This window comes from Hyperolius riggenbachi, chromosome 1, assembly GCF_040937935.1.
Source record: "Hyperolius riggenbachi isolate aHypRig1 chromosome 1, aHypRig1.pri, whole genome shotgun sequence".
Classification (NCBI taxonomy): domain Eukaryota; kingdom Metazoa; phylum Chordata; class Amphibia; order Anura; family Hyperoliidae; genus Hyperolius; species Hyperolius riggenbachi.
Window position 1 is genome coordinate 295380657 of NC_090646.1, and position 14097 is coordinate 295394753.

The 14097-nt window shown below is 41.8% G+C and overlaps 1 long non-coding RNA gene across 1 annotated transcript in view; it reads right to left on the minus strand.

Moving 5' to 3' along the window:
- LOC137508253 (uncharacterized) overlaps window positions 1-14097 on the minus strand; it is a 62613-nt gene that overhangs the window by 9127 nt on the left and 39389 nt on the right. The window contains exon 5 of the long non-coding RNA XR_011020479.1: window positions 8377-8437. This is a non-coding gene — a long non-coding RNA (uncharacterized lncRNA). The remainder of the gene's footprint in view (window positions 1-8376; window positions 8438-14097) is intronic.

Sequence of the window (14097 nt, forward strand, 5' to 3'; positions counted from 1 at the left end):
ACAACCAAGCAAAGCTCCCAGCTCAGTAAAGTCTAGTAAAGCCCGCAGCCCAGCAAAGCATCCAAAAGTGCCCTCACCCCAGTGAAGCCCCCAGCAAATTGTCCAGCCCAGCAAAGCCCCCAGCAAAGCCCCAGGCCCAGCACCCAGCAAAGCTAGGCCGGCACAGCATCACCACCAGCCAGGCAGCCCAGCATCACCAGCAGCAAGCCCAGCATAACCGCCAGCCGAGTACAGCACACAAGCCAGACAGCTGAAAAGAAGACAGAAGACAGGTGAGGGGCTTATTTTTGTGAAATACTGCCCCTCAAATATATTTAAGTTACACCACTGCTATGTTCATGTACATTTGGCCCCACCTATGACCACGCCCATTTTCTGTGGCATGACCACGTCCATTTTTGTCGTAGCGCTTCTTCCCGCCCCTCTGCTCACTCTGTCATAATTATTCCTCCCCATGCCTGTGACTCATAGACTCCTCGTACAGAGCAAGTAAGTCATAAAGCTGCTGCAGAGAGGGAGAAACTGCATTCCACAGCGCTGGACTCTCCTGTGTACACTAGAAAGGCATGAAGTACACAGGGGAGTGAAAAGGCTGGAAAAAATTATAATAATAGATAAATGATTAGTGTTTATATGGGATGTGCAGGGATGTGCTGGGAAACAGGAAGAGGGGTTGCAGCCATTTTATCCAGGAAGTCCTGGATTTTTTTAAAATTGTAATAAAACAAAAACTTAAGGGCTCCGATCGGCGAAAACAGGGGGAACAGCATCCTAAAAGTAAGTGCTTTATAGAAATATAATAAAATAATTTCACTTCAGACTCTCTTTATGCCCCCCCTCCCACTGCCTGCTGAGAGCTGGAGTTCATCTATATAACAGCTGAATAATGGTGTCCAATTTAATCCGTAGCTGCTGCCATAGCCTCAAATTTACATTGCGGTTTATTGGTGGTGCAAAATGTAATGCACAAATTAGCTGATTCATCATAAAGATGATTTTAATAGTGATTACAGAAAATAGTATGCCTGGTAAAATTGAAAAATTAAATTAAAAAGGGAAGAGAGTGCAGGAATTTTCTATAAACAAAATAGCTTTCATTATGACTGATAATATAAAACATAATGGAGATTCCCAATAAATATTACATCTCCCTCCAGAGCTTGCACACCATTCTCAAGGTTATAAAAATAATCTCCAAGCAGTATCCTGGGTGACCGTCCTAAATCTTAACCACTTACCTAGCAGACCTAAGCTCCTCTCACAAACATAGCTCTGCACATATCAGTACCATTGTTTTTCCACAGCTGGAGCTGACTTCAAGAGAAATTGTTGTCCTTCACTGTTGAGTCTCTGCAATCAACACAACTGCCTGCATATGTGATCCTACTGTAAACAAACGTGTGAAAAGGTAGTGCACAGAAGTAGAGAACCCCCTTTTAAGTGTCTGCACTGCAGCAGCTGTCAAACCTCAAGCAGGAACATCAACAGGTACAGAAATTTCTACAATATCTGAGAAGCAAAATGAGCACAGATTCTGCAGCTAAAGCACTTTCCAGACTGTTGTTTACAAGCACAAAACAGTGGAACTCCAAGCACCAATTTTGAAATAAATTCTGAATTAGCAAGTGTTTGAAAAGTAAATGAAATACATTTAATGCCATAAACTAAGTAAAAAAGTATCTAGTTATTTTCCCCATCTGGCATGTCAGCTCTGCCACTCTTAGCATCATTGGGACCATTAAACTTTAAACACTTTGCTGATTTGAATCAGAAAAATACAATTTATGCTTGTTATAGTTACAGACTACCCAGCAAGCTCATGGTGAACCAAAACTCACTAGAGTATGTAAGGGGCTACAAAGTACCAAATAGCCCTCTTACTAAATTGTTAAGCAAAACAAAAGTTTGCCTTCTTAACACAGAAGGAATGTGTTATAATTCAGGTTGGAGTGAGCATGCGATGTCACCCACAATACATCACTGCTAAATATGCAAATTATCCCTTGTTGTCCCTGTAAGCTATCCACACCTCCAGAACCGCTGTAATGCAAAATGCTTTTTTAGAAGGCAAACCTTTGTTTTGCTTGTTATAGGAGATAAATCAATTAAAGTTAACTTTTAATACATTACTAAATTGAATTCAAACAGGGGTTGAGCCATAGAGGTAAATCACTTTATTTAGGTAAGTATTATTAGCAAAAATCAGTAACCTTTCGCACACTCGCATGCAAATGTTCAAACAAATGTATTCACAGATTCACTCATCCAGGCACCACTGTTATCCCTACAGCTAAGCTAGAAGCCGGGTCTTAGTTAACAGTAAGTATTATTATAAAAAAAAATTTATACAGCACCAACATATTCCACAGCGCTTTACAAAGCACAATAAGATGACAAGGGAATCACAGGTACAACTAATAAATGTACAGCAGTGTCTCAAGCAGCACAAATATTGCAACAAAAAACAGTAAACATTAGGAGGGTGACCCCGCCCTTGCGAGCTTACCATCTAAAGGGTAGTGGGGGACACACTAGGTAAGGGGAGGGGGGGATGAGGCAGTGAGCCTTTGCCTCTGATTACATTGTGAACAGACAAGTAAATAGGAGCTATAAAATGTTATAAGCTTGTCTGAATAGGTGTGTTTTAAGAGTGCGTTTGATGACCAGGTTTAGAGCATGACGAACAGGCTGTAGAAGAGAGTTCCAGATGAGGGATGATGCTTGTGTGAAGTCCTGGATGCGAGCATGAGGTGATCAGTTTAGAGGCCAGGAGAATTTCTTGGGAGGAGCGAAGGTTGCGGGAGAGACAGTATCTAGAGATTAGTGAGAAGATGTATGGAGGGAACAACTCGTGAATGGCTTTGTATGTTATATTAGTTTGAACTGGATCCTCTGGGTAATAGATAGCCAGTGGAGGGAAGTGCACAGTGGGGCTAAATCAGAGGAGAGGGTGGAGAGGTGAATGACTCGGGCAGCTGAGTTTAGAAGGGATTGGAGAGCTGCCAGCCTGTTCTTTGGTAGATTACAGAGCAGGGTGTTGCAGTAGTCTAGGCGGGAGATGATTATGGCATGTACAAGCATTTTGTAATACGTGTGAGGGAAATCACTCTTGTGTGAGGGAAAAAAAAAGATAAGGGCACGGAGAGCCCAATATAGTGTAGTATGTATTGGTAAACAAGGGAGGTTAAAGTAAGTATAGCGATACTCACAAAACCAGGGTTACCGCTTAGGCAACCACTGTAATTGCAGGTTGGTAGAACAAGCCTGTCCCCACTCAGGATTAAGAAGTCCCTCTCTGTAGATAGCAGAAAAAGAGGGTTTCGGCCCTTCCACCAAGGGTGGACTGGTACAATATATGAGTGAACAGTGGTGCCAAAATAATAAAATGTTATAAAAATTTTAAAACATGGAAGTGGTGGAGGTGGACTCTTACACACTCCAAAGGACATGACAGTAGAAATATGTTAACGTATAACATTAAGTTTATTTTTACACTCCACAATGTATGCAACGCGTTTTGCAGGTGTGAGCTCGCTTCATCAGGCAGTCAGAAAGAAGTATACAGCTGTGGGTTAGAGACAATTTGGACTTTAGACTCAGTACGTACCATATGTAAATATTCCTCAATCAAAATAATAAAAACAAACAAGTATTAAGAACATAAAGTATAAAAGATGTAAAAATACAGAGCCGGCTCTGTATTTAAAGTGCCGGCCTACACCATCATCACCACAGAGGCGCTTGGCACAGACCTGGATGGCAATTGGTGAGTGTATTCAATTTTCTTATTTATTTTCAAAGAAAATCTTGTACTTATTTGTTTGTCCATCTCCTTTTATTTATATAGACAGTCTCTTCAAGCCATCCACTACCTCTACTACTTAATTTTAACCCATTCACTACCGTTCTACTGCTACTACCTATATCCTCCCACTGTTTTCCCTTTTCCCTCCTGGTTCCCCAGTTGTCCCCCCCTTTTCCCCCCTCCCCCTTCCCCGCCATTGTCACCTTACCATATAGTATTTGTTTCACTATTTACACATACTCTAGCACAATATGTATCTGCGCGTACGGATTGAAACTGCACACATGTATACATAGGCTTCTCCTGACGTATTAACATAACCCCTATTTTATTGAGATTATAACTGACACTATATAGATATTTATGTATTTTTACACCTTTATTTATTTATTTATTGTATTTATAAAGCGCCAACATATTACGCAGCACTGAACATTAATTTAGGTTACAGACAATATTTAGGGGTGATATACAGCAATATGACAATACAGGAATAATAGAAAACCAGATCACACGGCACAGTATGAGTGCCAGGTAATGCTTAGTCATTGGATTGAGCATGTAGATTAGGCAAGTTAGGTTCACTCAGATGCATAGCATGGGTTCACAGTAATGGAGGTGCATGATCAGGTAGGACACAAAAGGAGGAGGACCCTGCCCAAAGGCTTACAATCTAGAGGGAGAGGTAAGGACACGAACGGTAGGGGACCAGAGTTCAGCTGTAGGTTTAGAGCACTTGTGAGGGGTAGTAGGCCAGAGTGAAAAGGTGAGTTTTGAGGGCTTTCTTGAAGATGTTGAAGGAGGGGGCTGCCCTAATGGGTGGAGGTAGGGAGTTCCATAGTGTTGGAGCAGCTCTTGAGAAGTCCTGGAGGCGTGCATGGGACTGGGTGATGCGGGGGGCGGTTAGGCGAAGTTCATTGGAAGAGCGGAGTGAGCGGCTAGGTGTGTACCTCTGAGTAAGATCGGAAATGTAGGTTGGACAAGTTTTGTGGACAGATTTGTAGGTCAGACACAGTATCTTGAATTTGATTCTGGACTGGATAGGAAGCCATTGGAGGGATTCTAGGAGGGGATCTGCCGTGGTGGAGCGATGGGAACAGTGGATAATTCTGGCTGCCGCATTCATGATGGACTGCAGTGGGGCTGTTCGGGTCATAGGGAGACCAAACAGCAGGGCATTGCAGTAGTCAACGCGGGAAATTATGAGGGCATGGATGAGGAGTTTGGTGGTGGCAGAGGTCAGGAAAGGGCGAATCTTACAGATGTTACGAAGGTGGAAGTTGCAGGACTTTGTGAGGTTTTGGATGTGGGAAGTGAAGGAGAGTGCGGAGTCCAGGGTGACACCCAGACAACGGGCTTGAGAGGTAGGGCGAATGGTAGTGTGGTTAACAGTGACATGCACATCTGGGAGGTTCGTGGATGGCCGGGGTGGGAAGATCATAAATTCCGTTTTGTCTAGATTTAGTTTCAGGAACCTAGCGGACATCCAGGAGGAGATGGCTTTATGTTCTTAATGCTTGTTTGTTATTAGTATTATGATTGATGAATATTTACATTTTACTCATGTTGAGTTTAAGGAAGCGGGAGGACATGAATGCAAAGACGGCACGTAGACAGTCGGGGACTCTGGCTAGTAGTGAGGACAGGTCAGGGGCTGAGAGATAGATTTGGGTGTCATCCACATAGAGGTGATAATAGAAACCAAAAGAGAGGATTAGTTGTCCCAGGCCATGAGTGTAGAGTTAGAAAAGAAGTGGCCCAAGAACCGAGCTTTGAGGTACACCAACAGACAGTGGGCGTGGGGAGGAATTAGTGTTAGAAAAAGAGACAGTGTAAGAGTGTACAGACAGATAAGAGGAAATCCAGGAATGCGATCAGCCCTTGATTCCTAAAGATGACAGCGTCTGGAGAAGCAGAGCATAATCAAGCATGTCAAAGGCAGAAGAAAGGTCAAGGAGTATAATGGCCCATACTCACGGGCTACAATTGTCGCCGCAACACGCGGCGCGCGTGAGTATGAGGCGTTGCAGGGGCGTGCACGCCGAACCGTCGCTCGTCGCTGCTGTCGCCAGGCGATTGCCGCGGTCAATCGCATGGCGACAGTTGCCGCCGCAACTGTCGCTAGTCCGCGTGAGTATGCGGACTAGCGACAGCAACAAGTAGAGACAGCAACAAGTAGAGAATAACTTGAGCTTCCGGCGGGGGGAGGAACAACATCGACAGCTTCCGCCGCATCAGTTGCCAGGTCCCTCCGCCGTGTGTATGCGGAGGGACCTGGTGACGAGCTGTCGCCGGCCTGTCGCGCACACGCTTCCGTGTGCTAGCGACAGGCCTGAAAAGTTGCCCGTGAGTATGGGCCATTAGAATGGAGAACTGGCCTTTGGATCTAGCTACCAGTAGGTCATTAGCAACTTTAGTGAAGACAGATTCAGTGGAATGGTGTGTGTGGACTCCAGATTGAAGAGGGTCAAGTAAGGAGTTGGTAGAGAGAAAGGCGTATGCGTTTCATCTCCCTGTATTTTACTCATAAACATCCTTGTGTGCTAGCGACAGGCCTGAAAAGTTGCCCGTGAGTATGGGCCATTAGAATGGAGAACTGGCCTTTGGATCTAGCTACCAGTAGGTCATTAGCAACTTTAGTGAAGACAGATTCAGTGGAATGGTGTGTGTGGACTCCAGATTGAAGAGGGTCAAGTAAGGAGTTGGTAGACAGAAAGGCGTATGCGTTTCATCTCCCTGTATTTTACTCATAAACATCCTTCTCTCTTGCCAACCAAAGCAGTTAAGCAGTATAAGCATTGGTCCAGTTTAATAAGAAAACCAATAGTCATAGTGACAAGAAATGAGTATCTGCAGTAAACATACACATGCTAGATACAACTTGGCTGAGCTGGTCATACAGGGCCATATTGGCAGGATCCCCATTATTATGTAGGATTCCCCCAACCTAAGAATTCTGGGAGAGAGAGATTTTCTACTATCTTTCAAACTCTCGGTAGACGAACATTCTGCTAAGATCACCTGCCAGTACTAAATATATTGATGCCTGTGTTCAATTTCAAAAAGATAAGAAAACCAATGGCCATAGTGACAAGAAATGAGTATCTGCAGTAAACATACACATGCTAGATACAATTTGGCTGAGCTGGTCATTCAGGGCCATCTTGGCTAAAAATATACAGTGTGTACAGGTGTCCCATCGAGTTCACTTAAAGAGGAACCATATTGACATATAGTAGTATTCAGTAAATCATTTAGGATACCCACTTTTTAAGTTAAATATCCTGAATTCAACATCAGAAACACTTCCTATAGCTATATATTGCTGTATATTGGTGTGTAGCCCCACCCTACTTCTGAGGCTTAGCCTAGGCTGTTTATTATGCAGGATACCCCCCTCCCCCAAACCCAAGCATTCTGGGAGACAGATATTTTCTACTAGCTTTCAAACTCTCAGTAGACGAACATTCCGCTAAGATCACCTGCCAGTACTAAAGATATTGACGCTGAAGAGTGGGTTGATACTCTTGCCTATTTCATCTCAACCCCAATTGCTGCCAAGCACAAAGTAACCTCCCTTTGATACTTGTACCGAACTTACCTTACACCACATAGACTACTAAAGATAGGTAGATTAGGGGATGACTCCTGCTGGAGATGTGGGGCTTCTGCTGCTCGATTTTTTCATATGTTCTGGGAATGCACGCATATTAGACCCTTCTGGAAAGATGTCCACGATATATTGACCTTAGTAATCGAGGTCAGGATCCCCTATACTTCTATGGCTATGCTCTTGAATGTATTCGGTACTATTCCTCTTGCGGAAAACAAACTATGTATAGCAAGGCCCCTACTAATGTATGCTAGAAGGGCAATTGCCCTAAAGTGGGAAAATACTTCTGCACCAATCAGTACAGAATTTAAAGCACAAGTCAATGCCCATCTACCTACCTACAAAAATGTATATGACAACAGAGGTTCATGTAAAAAATTCTACAAAATATGGTCACGATGGCTAAAAGTGTTTAAGACTGAAATGTAAAATATGTGTCTCTGGCATCTCATCTAGGTATACCATTATATTTTATATGGCTACATTGTTTGGGGGGGGGGGGAAGGGGGGACTAGACCGTATTGGGGAATGAAACTTGTATTGTTTCTGTTTCTATTTTTGTATGTTGTGTTATGCACCGTGACATTGTTTCTCCTGCCTCCCCCCAAGCAACAGAATGCTGATGGCCAAGGGTACGTCTGTATACACTCATGCACAGAACTGCATGCTCCTAACTCTTTCATTCTGCGTAGTTAAAAAGTTTTTTTTTAATTTTTTGCAGGCATTACCTATGCTGAGATGGAGGGGTATCAAGTCCATTGTCCCTATATCTTCTGCTCCCCTGTAATAGTTTTGTAATTGTTTATCTCCTGCTTGTAATTTGCAGCCTTATTAACCAATACTAAGTTATTGGTTAAATGGTGGCCTGCTGGGTGAGTATGGCAAGCATACCTGGCCTGCACTTGCCTCTTCCCACACTCTTAAACACACACTCTTAACATAGCTGAATGAAGCTTACCTTTACATTTTTTGTTGCCCATAGAAATTACATGGCTTTTCCAATTTTAGGTCAGGCTGCACTAGAAACATAAAAAGGATTATATGGCTGAGGTTGCAGATGCTGAACCATTGTCAATTCATAATATAGCACTATTGTAAAGCATTCTTTACTCCATATGCAGTAAAAGAAAAGAGAGGGTGAATGCTACTACTATTATGTAATGTGGGCTGCTGTTAAACCATTTTATGTAAAGAAGTAAGGGAACTGGTAGAGGAAACATTTGAGGGGTGAAGCTAAGAGATTAAGAGATGATAGTGGAAGCGGAGACAAACTTTAGCAATGTTTTCTTTACATTCTTAGGCTTTTCTTCTTAGTATACAAAAGAATCTGTTTTCAACAAGTGCAGCACCTGCAAAGGTATTAGATATGCTAAGATAACCTTTATACGTTTCTCATCAAAGAGACCTAATCGGTATGAGGTAAAGAACGTTTAGCATTATTACTGATAAAATAATGCAAGCCTCAAGTGTTTACTGAGTTTCAGTGTTTTGCTTTTTGACATCTGATACAATTCTGTACAGAATTTAATTAAATACTTGACTCTAGCAAATTAAATTGCACGGCTTAGGTCACTATATTTTCCATGGAAAATTTTCTGGCAGGATAATTGCAAAGTTCAATTCTAATGTAAGGAAAACTCTCTGTTTAATAAAAACATTAATAGGCAGCAGGCATGGGCTGAAATTCGGATTCGGGTGATCCGGATAGTTACTATCAGGATTTCACCAAGTAATGCTGTGCGGGCTGGGGGGGTCAAGCTTACCTATCTGACGTCTTCTTAACTCGTCCCTCTCCGCCTCCCACAATGCGTTCCACTTCCCCCCCCGCCCAGCCCGCCCAGCATTACTGGGTGAAATCCGGATACCAACTATCCGGATCACCCGAATCCGAATTTCAGCCCATGCCTGATAGGCAGCAAAAGAAAGGAGGTCCCGCTACACCAATGGCTGGGTGAAAAAAGTCTCCATTTATTTGTCACATCAGTGGGTACACAAAAGTTAAAAAGCTCACGCGTATCGGAGCTCAAGACTTCTTACATAGCTTACATGGTGTTACATAGCACTGGTTTAAATAGTCTAGTGCCATCCCCTAAAAAGGGGTTGTGGCCACTATCCTTAAAGTAACAAGCACATACATCAATATAAATGATGTATGTGCTTCCAAAGCACAGAAACAATGCCAGGTTACACTTGTATACAAAAACACATATCCAAATCACAAATATTGTATAAATAAATATGATAATAATAGCTGCAAGATAATATCAACCAAAAACAGACAAAAGCCTAGATAGAAATCTAATTAGAGTGCAACGATAATTGAGATTAGATTCCAGTGTCATCATAGGTTAACCACTTCAGCCTTCAGTGTTTTTTCACCTTATGCATCCGAGCTATTTTCACAGTGCTCCTCCCATTCATTCACTAATAACCTTATCACTACTCATCACATCTAAATGATCTATATCTTGTTTTTTTCGCCACCAATTAGGCTTTTGGGAGGTGGTATTTGTTTTCAGTAATTATTTTATTTTCTATGCATTTTAAAGGGAAAAATGAGGGAAAAATGAAAAAATACACTTTTTCTCCTATCCAATCCCCTATAGTTTTAAAATAAACAATGCTATTCTAGATAAAACACACACATTTCATTTGCCTATTTGTCCTGGTAATCCCAACATTAAAATTATATCCCTAGTGCAATGTATGGGGATAATATATTATTTGGAAGTAAAGGTGTATTTTTTCTATGTTGTGTTTTTTGTTTTCTCATTTTACCCTAGCAATGATTGCAAGCTCTTATTTAAAAAAAAAAACCCTTAATATACCTTCATGACATACATATTTAAAAAGCTCAGTCACTGAGGTAACTATGTATGTATACTATTTTAAATTCTGTCACTTTGTTTTCTTTTTACAAGCTTTTTATTTTGGAACAGAAAATATGAAAATAAAAATGGTATTGCTTTTAACTCCGTTTGCCAGTAAATATAATTCACATGACCTAGGCCTTCAGCTCTCCAACACACCAAATTCTATTCTCTCACTTGTCACGGTTAAAATGATACCCTACATACATGATCAGATAGCTTTTTGGGCACACAGCAGACTGTTAACCATGAGCAGCACCAATTGATTTTTCAAAGCCAGTTTTCGCATCAAAAGTAATACAGTCATTCTTTCATAGCAAAGCCCACGGAGCGTCTGAACAGTCAAGGAAAGCCATAAATGTCACCATTCAGAAAACTAGAGACCCAGGCCTACCCAGATATACATATTTTGTAACATTTGGACTGATGCGGTTTTGCCGAAATGGCACCTAAACTTTGAAAATGGTATTTCTTTACAGTTTTTTTTCACTTTGGCACTAAAAAAAATTCACATGACATAGATCTAAGCTCTCAAAGACCCCAAATTATATTCTCTCACTTGTCACGGTTAAAATGATACCCTACATACATGATCAGATAGCTTTTTGGGCACACTGCAGACTGTTAACCACGAGCAACACCAATTGACTTTTCAAAGCCATTTTTTGCATCAAAAGTAATAGTCATTCTTTCATAGCAAAGCCCACGGAGCATCTGAACAGTCAAGGAAAGCCATAAATGTCACCATTCAGAAAACTAGAGACCCAGGCCGACCCAGATATACATATTTTATAACATTTGGAATGATGCGGTTTGGCCGAAATGGCACCTAAACTTTGAAAATGGTATTTCTTTACAGTTTTTTTCACTTTGGCACAAAAAAAAAAAATTCACATGACATAGATCTAAGCTTTCAGGACCAGGACAAACATATTGAAACTCACCCTCAGAAGTCTAGCAGGCAGCAAATTCCGAAGTAGAAGAATAGTGGAATCAGTCCTAAAGTCAGTAGTTAGAGAATGCTTGTCAGCTAATCCAAATGTCAGAAGCCCAGCTCCTGGCCAGCAGAGTAGAAAAAAATAATTTGAACAGAATGAAAGCCAAGTGGCCAGTGTCTTTTAATGCTAGAGTATGGGTTCAATTTTCCCCCCCAAAAATCTGGATGGAGTTTGTATGTTTTCTTTCTGTGGGTTTCCTCCAAGCTCTCCAGTTTCCTTTCACATCCCAGAATCATGTTGGTAGGCAAATTGGGTTTGGGTAGGGTAAGGATTGGGTTGTAAAACTCTAAAGAAATGTCAGTGAAAAATAAAATATAACAATTTTCAGCTGGATAAAAAAAATACAAATAATAAAACCCCCCCCCAAAAAACTAATAATTAAAAACAGAGTGATATTTCGCAAAACAGTTCACAAAGCACAGCCCTGGCCGTGACGGACATTTAGGGCAATGGTACCTGGTGTCTTTTCTTGTTCCGGTTTTGGCACATACTCTGCATTTCTTTTGGGCGTATTTTTTTCCTGGAGTAGGAGGAAGTGTTACGGGACAGTGCTTCTCCTGAAGCCTCACAACTGCATCTACACCCTGTTGGTTCATCCTCTCGCGTGTATAGCCCGAATCAAAAATGAGGGAGTTATTAATTTCCTTCAGAAATGGTAAAAATGCGCCTGCATGTCCAGATTTTTGGGAGATCACATATGCGTTGTATATGGCCATTTGTATTAAGTATATGGCCACCTTCTTATACCAGGCCCTTGTCTTTCTCAGAACGAGGTATGGAGCCAACATTTGGTCCGAAAAGTCAATGGCTCCCATATGTTTGTTGTACTCCAGAATTGCTTCAGGTTTCTCTATCTGCTCTCTCCGTGATGTCACTCTTCTGCTAGCCTCGTTGTGAATAGTTGTCAATATCATCACATCTCTTTTGTTTTTAAATTTCAGCGCAAGGCGCTCATTGCTTCTGAGGCTGTGTTGCTCTCCCTTTTTTAATTTTTTCCCAGTGACCTCCAGAGGCAGACCAATGCGATTGGGCCTTACAGTTCCACAAGCTACAGTCTGCTGTGAAAACAGGTGTTTAAAAAGTTGTACACTGACATAAAAGTTGTCAGTGTACAGATGGTAGCCTTTATTTAATAAGGGGTTAATTAGGTCAAGCACGATTTTTCCATTGCTACCCATGTAAGGTGGGCACCCCTCAGGCTCCAGCTGACCATCTTTGCCTTCGTACACTCTGAAGGTATAGGTGTAGCCTGTCTTGCTCTCACAAAGTTTGTATATCTTGACCCCATACCGTGCGCATTTATTGGGAATATACTGCCTGATCCCCAGCCTGCCATGAAACGGAATGAGGGACTCATCTACAGCAATATGTTTTTTTGGCATATAGACCTCCCTAAACACATCGTTAAGGTGACTCAAAAGAGGCCTTAATTTAAAGAGGCGGTCATGGTCTGGATCATCCCTACGCAGTTGTTGGGAGTTGTCATTAAAATGCAGACACTTTAGCAGCAACTCATATCTCTCTTTGGTCATAGTTGCTGAATAGATGGGTGTGGAAATGGCAGGATCCCTACTCCAGTAGTCTCGCAGCTGAGACTTTTTGACAATGCCCATATTGAAGGTCAGGCCTAAAAAAACTTTTATCTCAAGCACATTAGTGGGCCTCCATCGAGTATTAAATCGGGCAGTGGGGTGGTCAGTAATATATTGAGCAGCATACAGGTTGATCTGATCTACAATAAATTGTAGAAAGTCATCAGTTATAAAAAGACCAAAAAAATCAATAGCCCTTAAATTTGTGGTGGGTACCAATACCCCACTAGATGGGGTAAATATGGGGATATCTGGCACCACCATGCAAGGAGGTGACCACTGGGCTTGGGTGATCTCCAATGGTACCTGTGGCTTGTTGCTTGCCCTTGGGCGTGAGTATGCCCTCCTCCTGGCTGCCCTCGGGCTACTGCCCTTATTGCTCGCTGTGCTGGGACCTGGCTGCTCCTCATCAGCCAAACTGTCTAAAGGGTCCCTATGCTGCTCCTCCTCTCCATCAATCCTAGGCCTGCGAGCTGGCGGCTCTGACTCCGAGCTTGAGTCGGAAAGCGAGTCAGAGTCTTCCACAGGGAGCCACTCACTGCCTGATGACCCCTCCTCACTGGTGCTGCTACGCTGCAGAAAGGCGCAAGCCTCCTCGAAAGTATATAGCCTTCTCGCCATTTTATAGGTGGACAAAAATAGATAGATAAGATAAACAGATTAGAAAGATAGGGTTTTTTTTGTTGTTGTTTTTTTGGATTTTTTTTTTGGGTGTGTTTTTTTTGTGGTTTTTTTTTCCTGTTTTTTTTTTAAATAGAAAGTAAAGAGAAGGTGTATACGGACGTGTATACAGACAGAGGGAATAGAGAGAAAAAAAGTTGAAAGTGTAAGGAGAGGTTAGCTAACTAGCTATGGAGGGGGGCAGGCAAAAGTTTTTAAGGGGAATGATATGGGGAACAAGTTATAAAACTTTGTAAAATAGTGTACAATACCAAAATGCTCTCTCACAGCAGCTCCTGTCACCTCAGATCACAGATATGAGGTAATATAGAGCTGCTGTGAAAGAAACACTGTTTCTGTGTATGAACATTGTAAATATTTAGAATACATGATGTATATTACTGTCTGTAATATACATCACTCATGTATAGGGTATAATGATTGGTTCAGGGATCATGATCCCTTGCACCAATCATTGCTGACTTAGGAGAGAGGGGGAGTGTACTGTGATGATTTGCCATATGTATTCATATTTTTTTACTTTCAACTTTATTTTTTT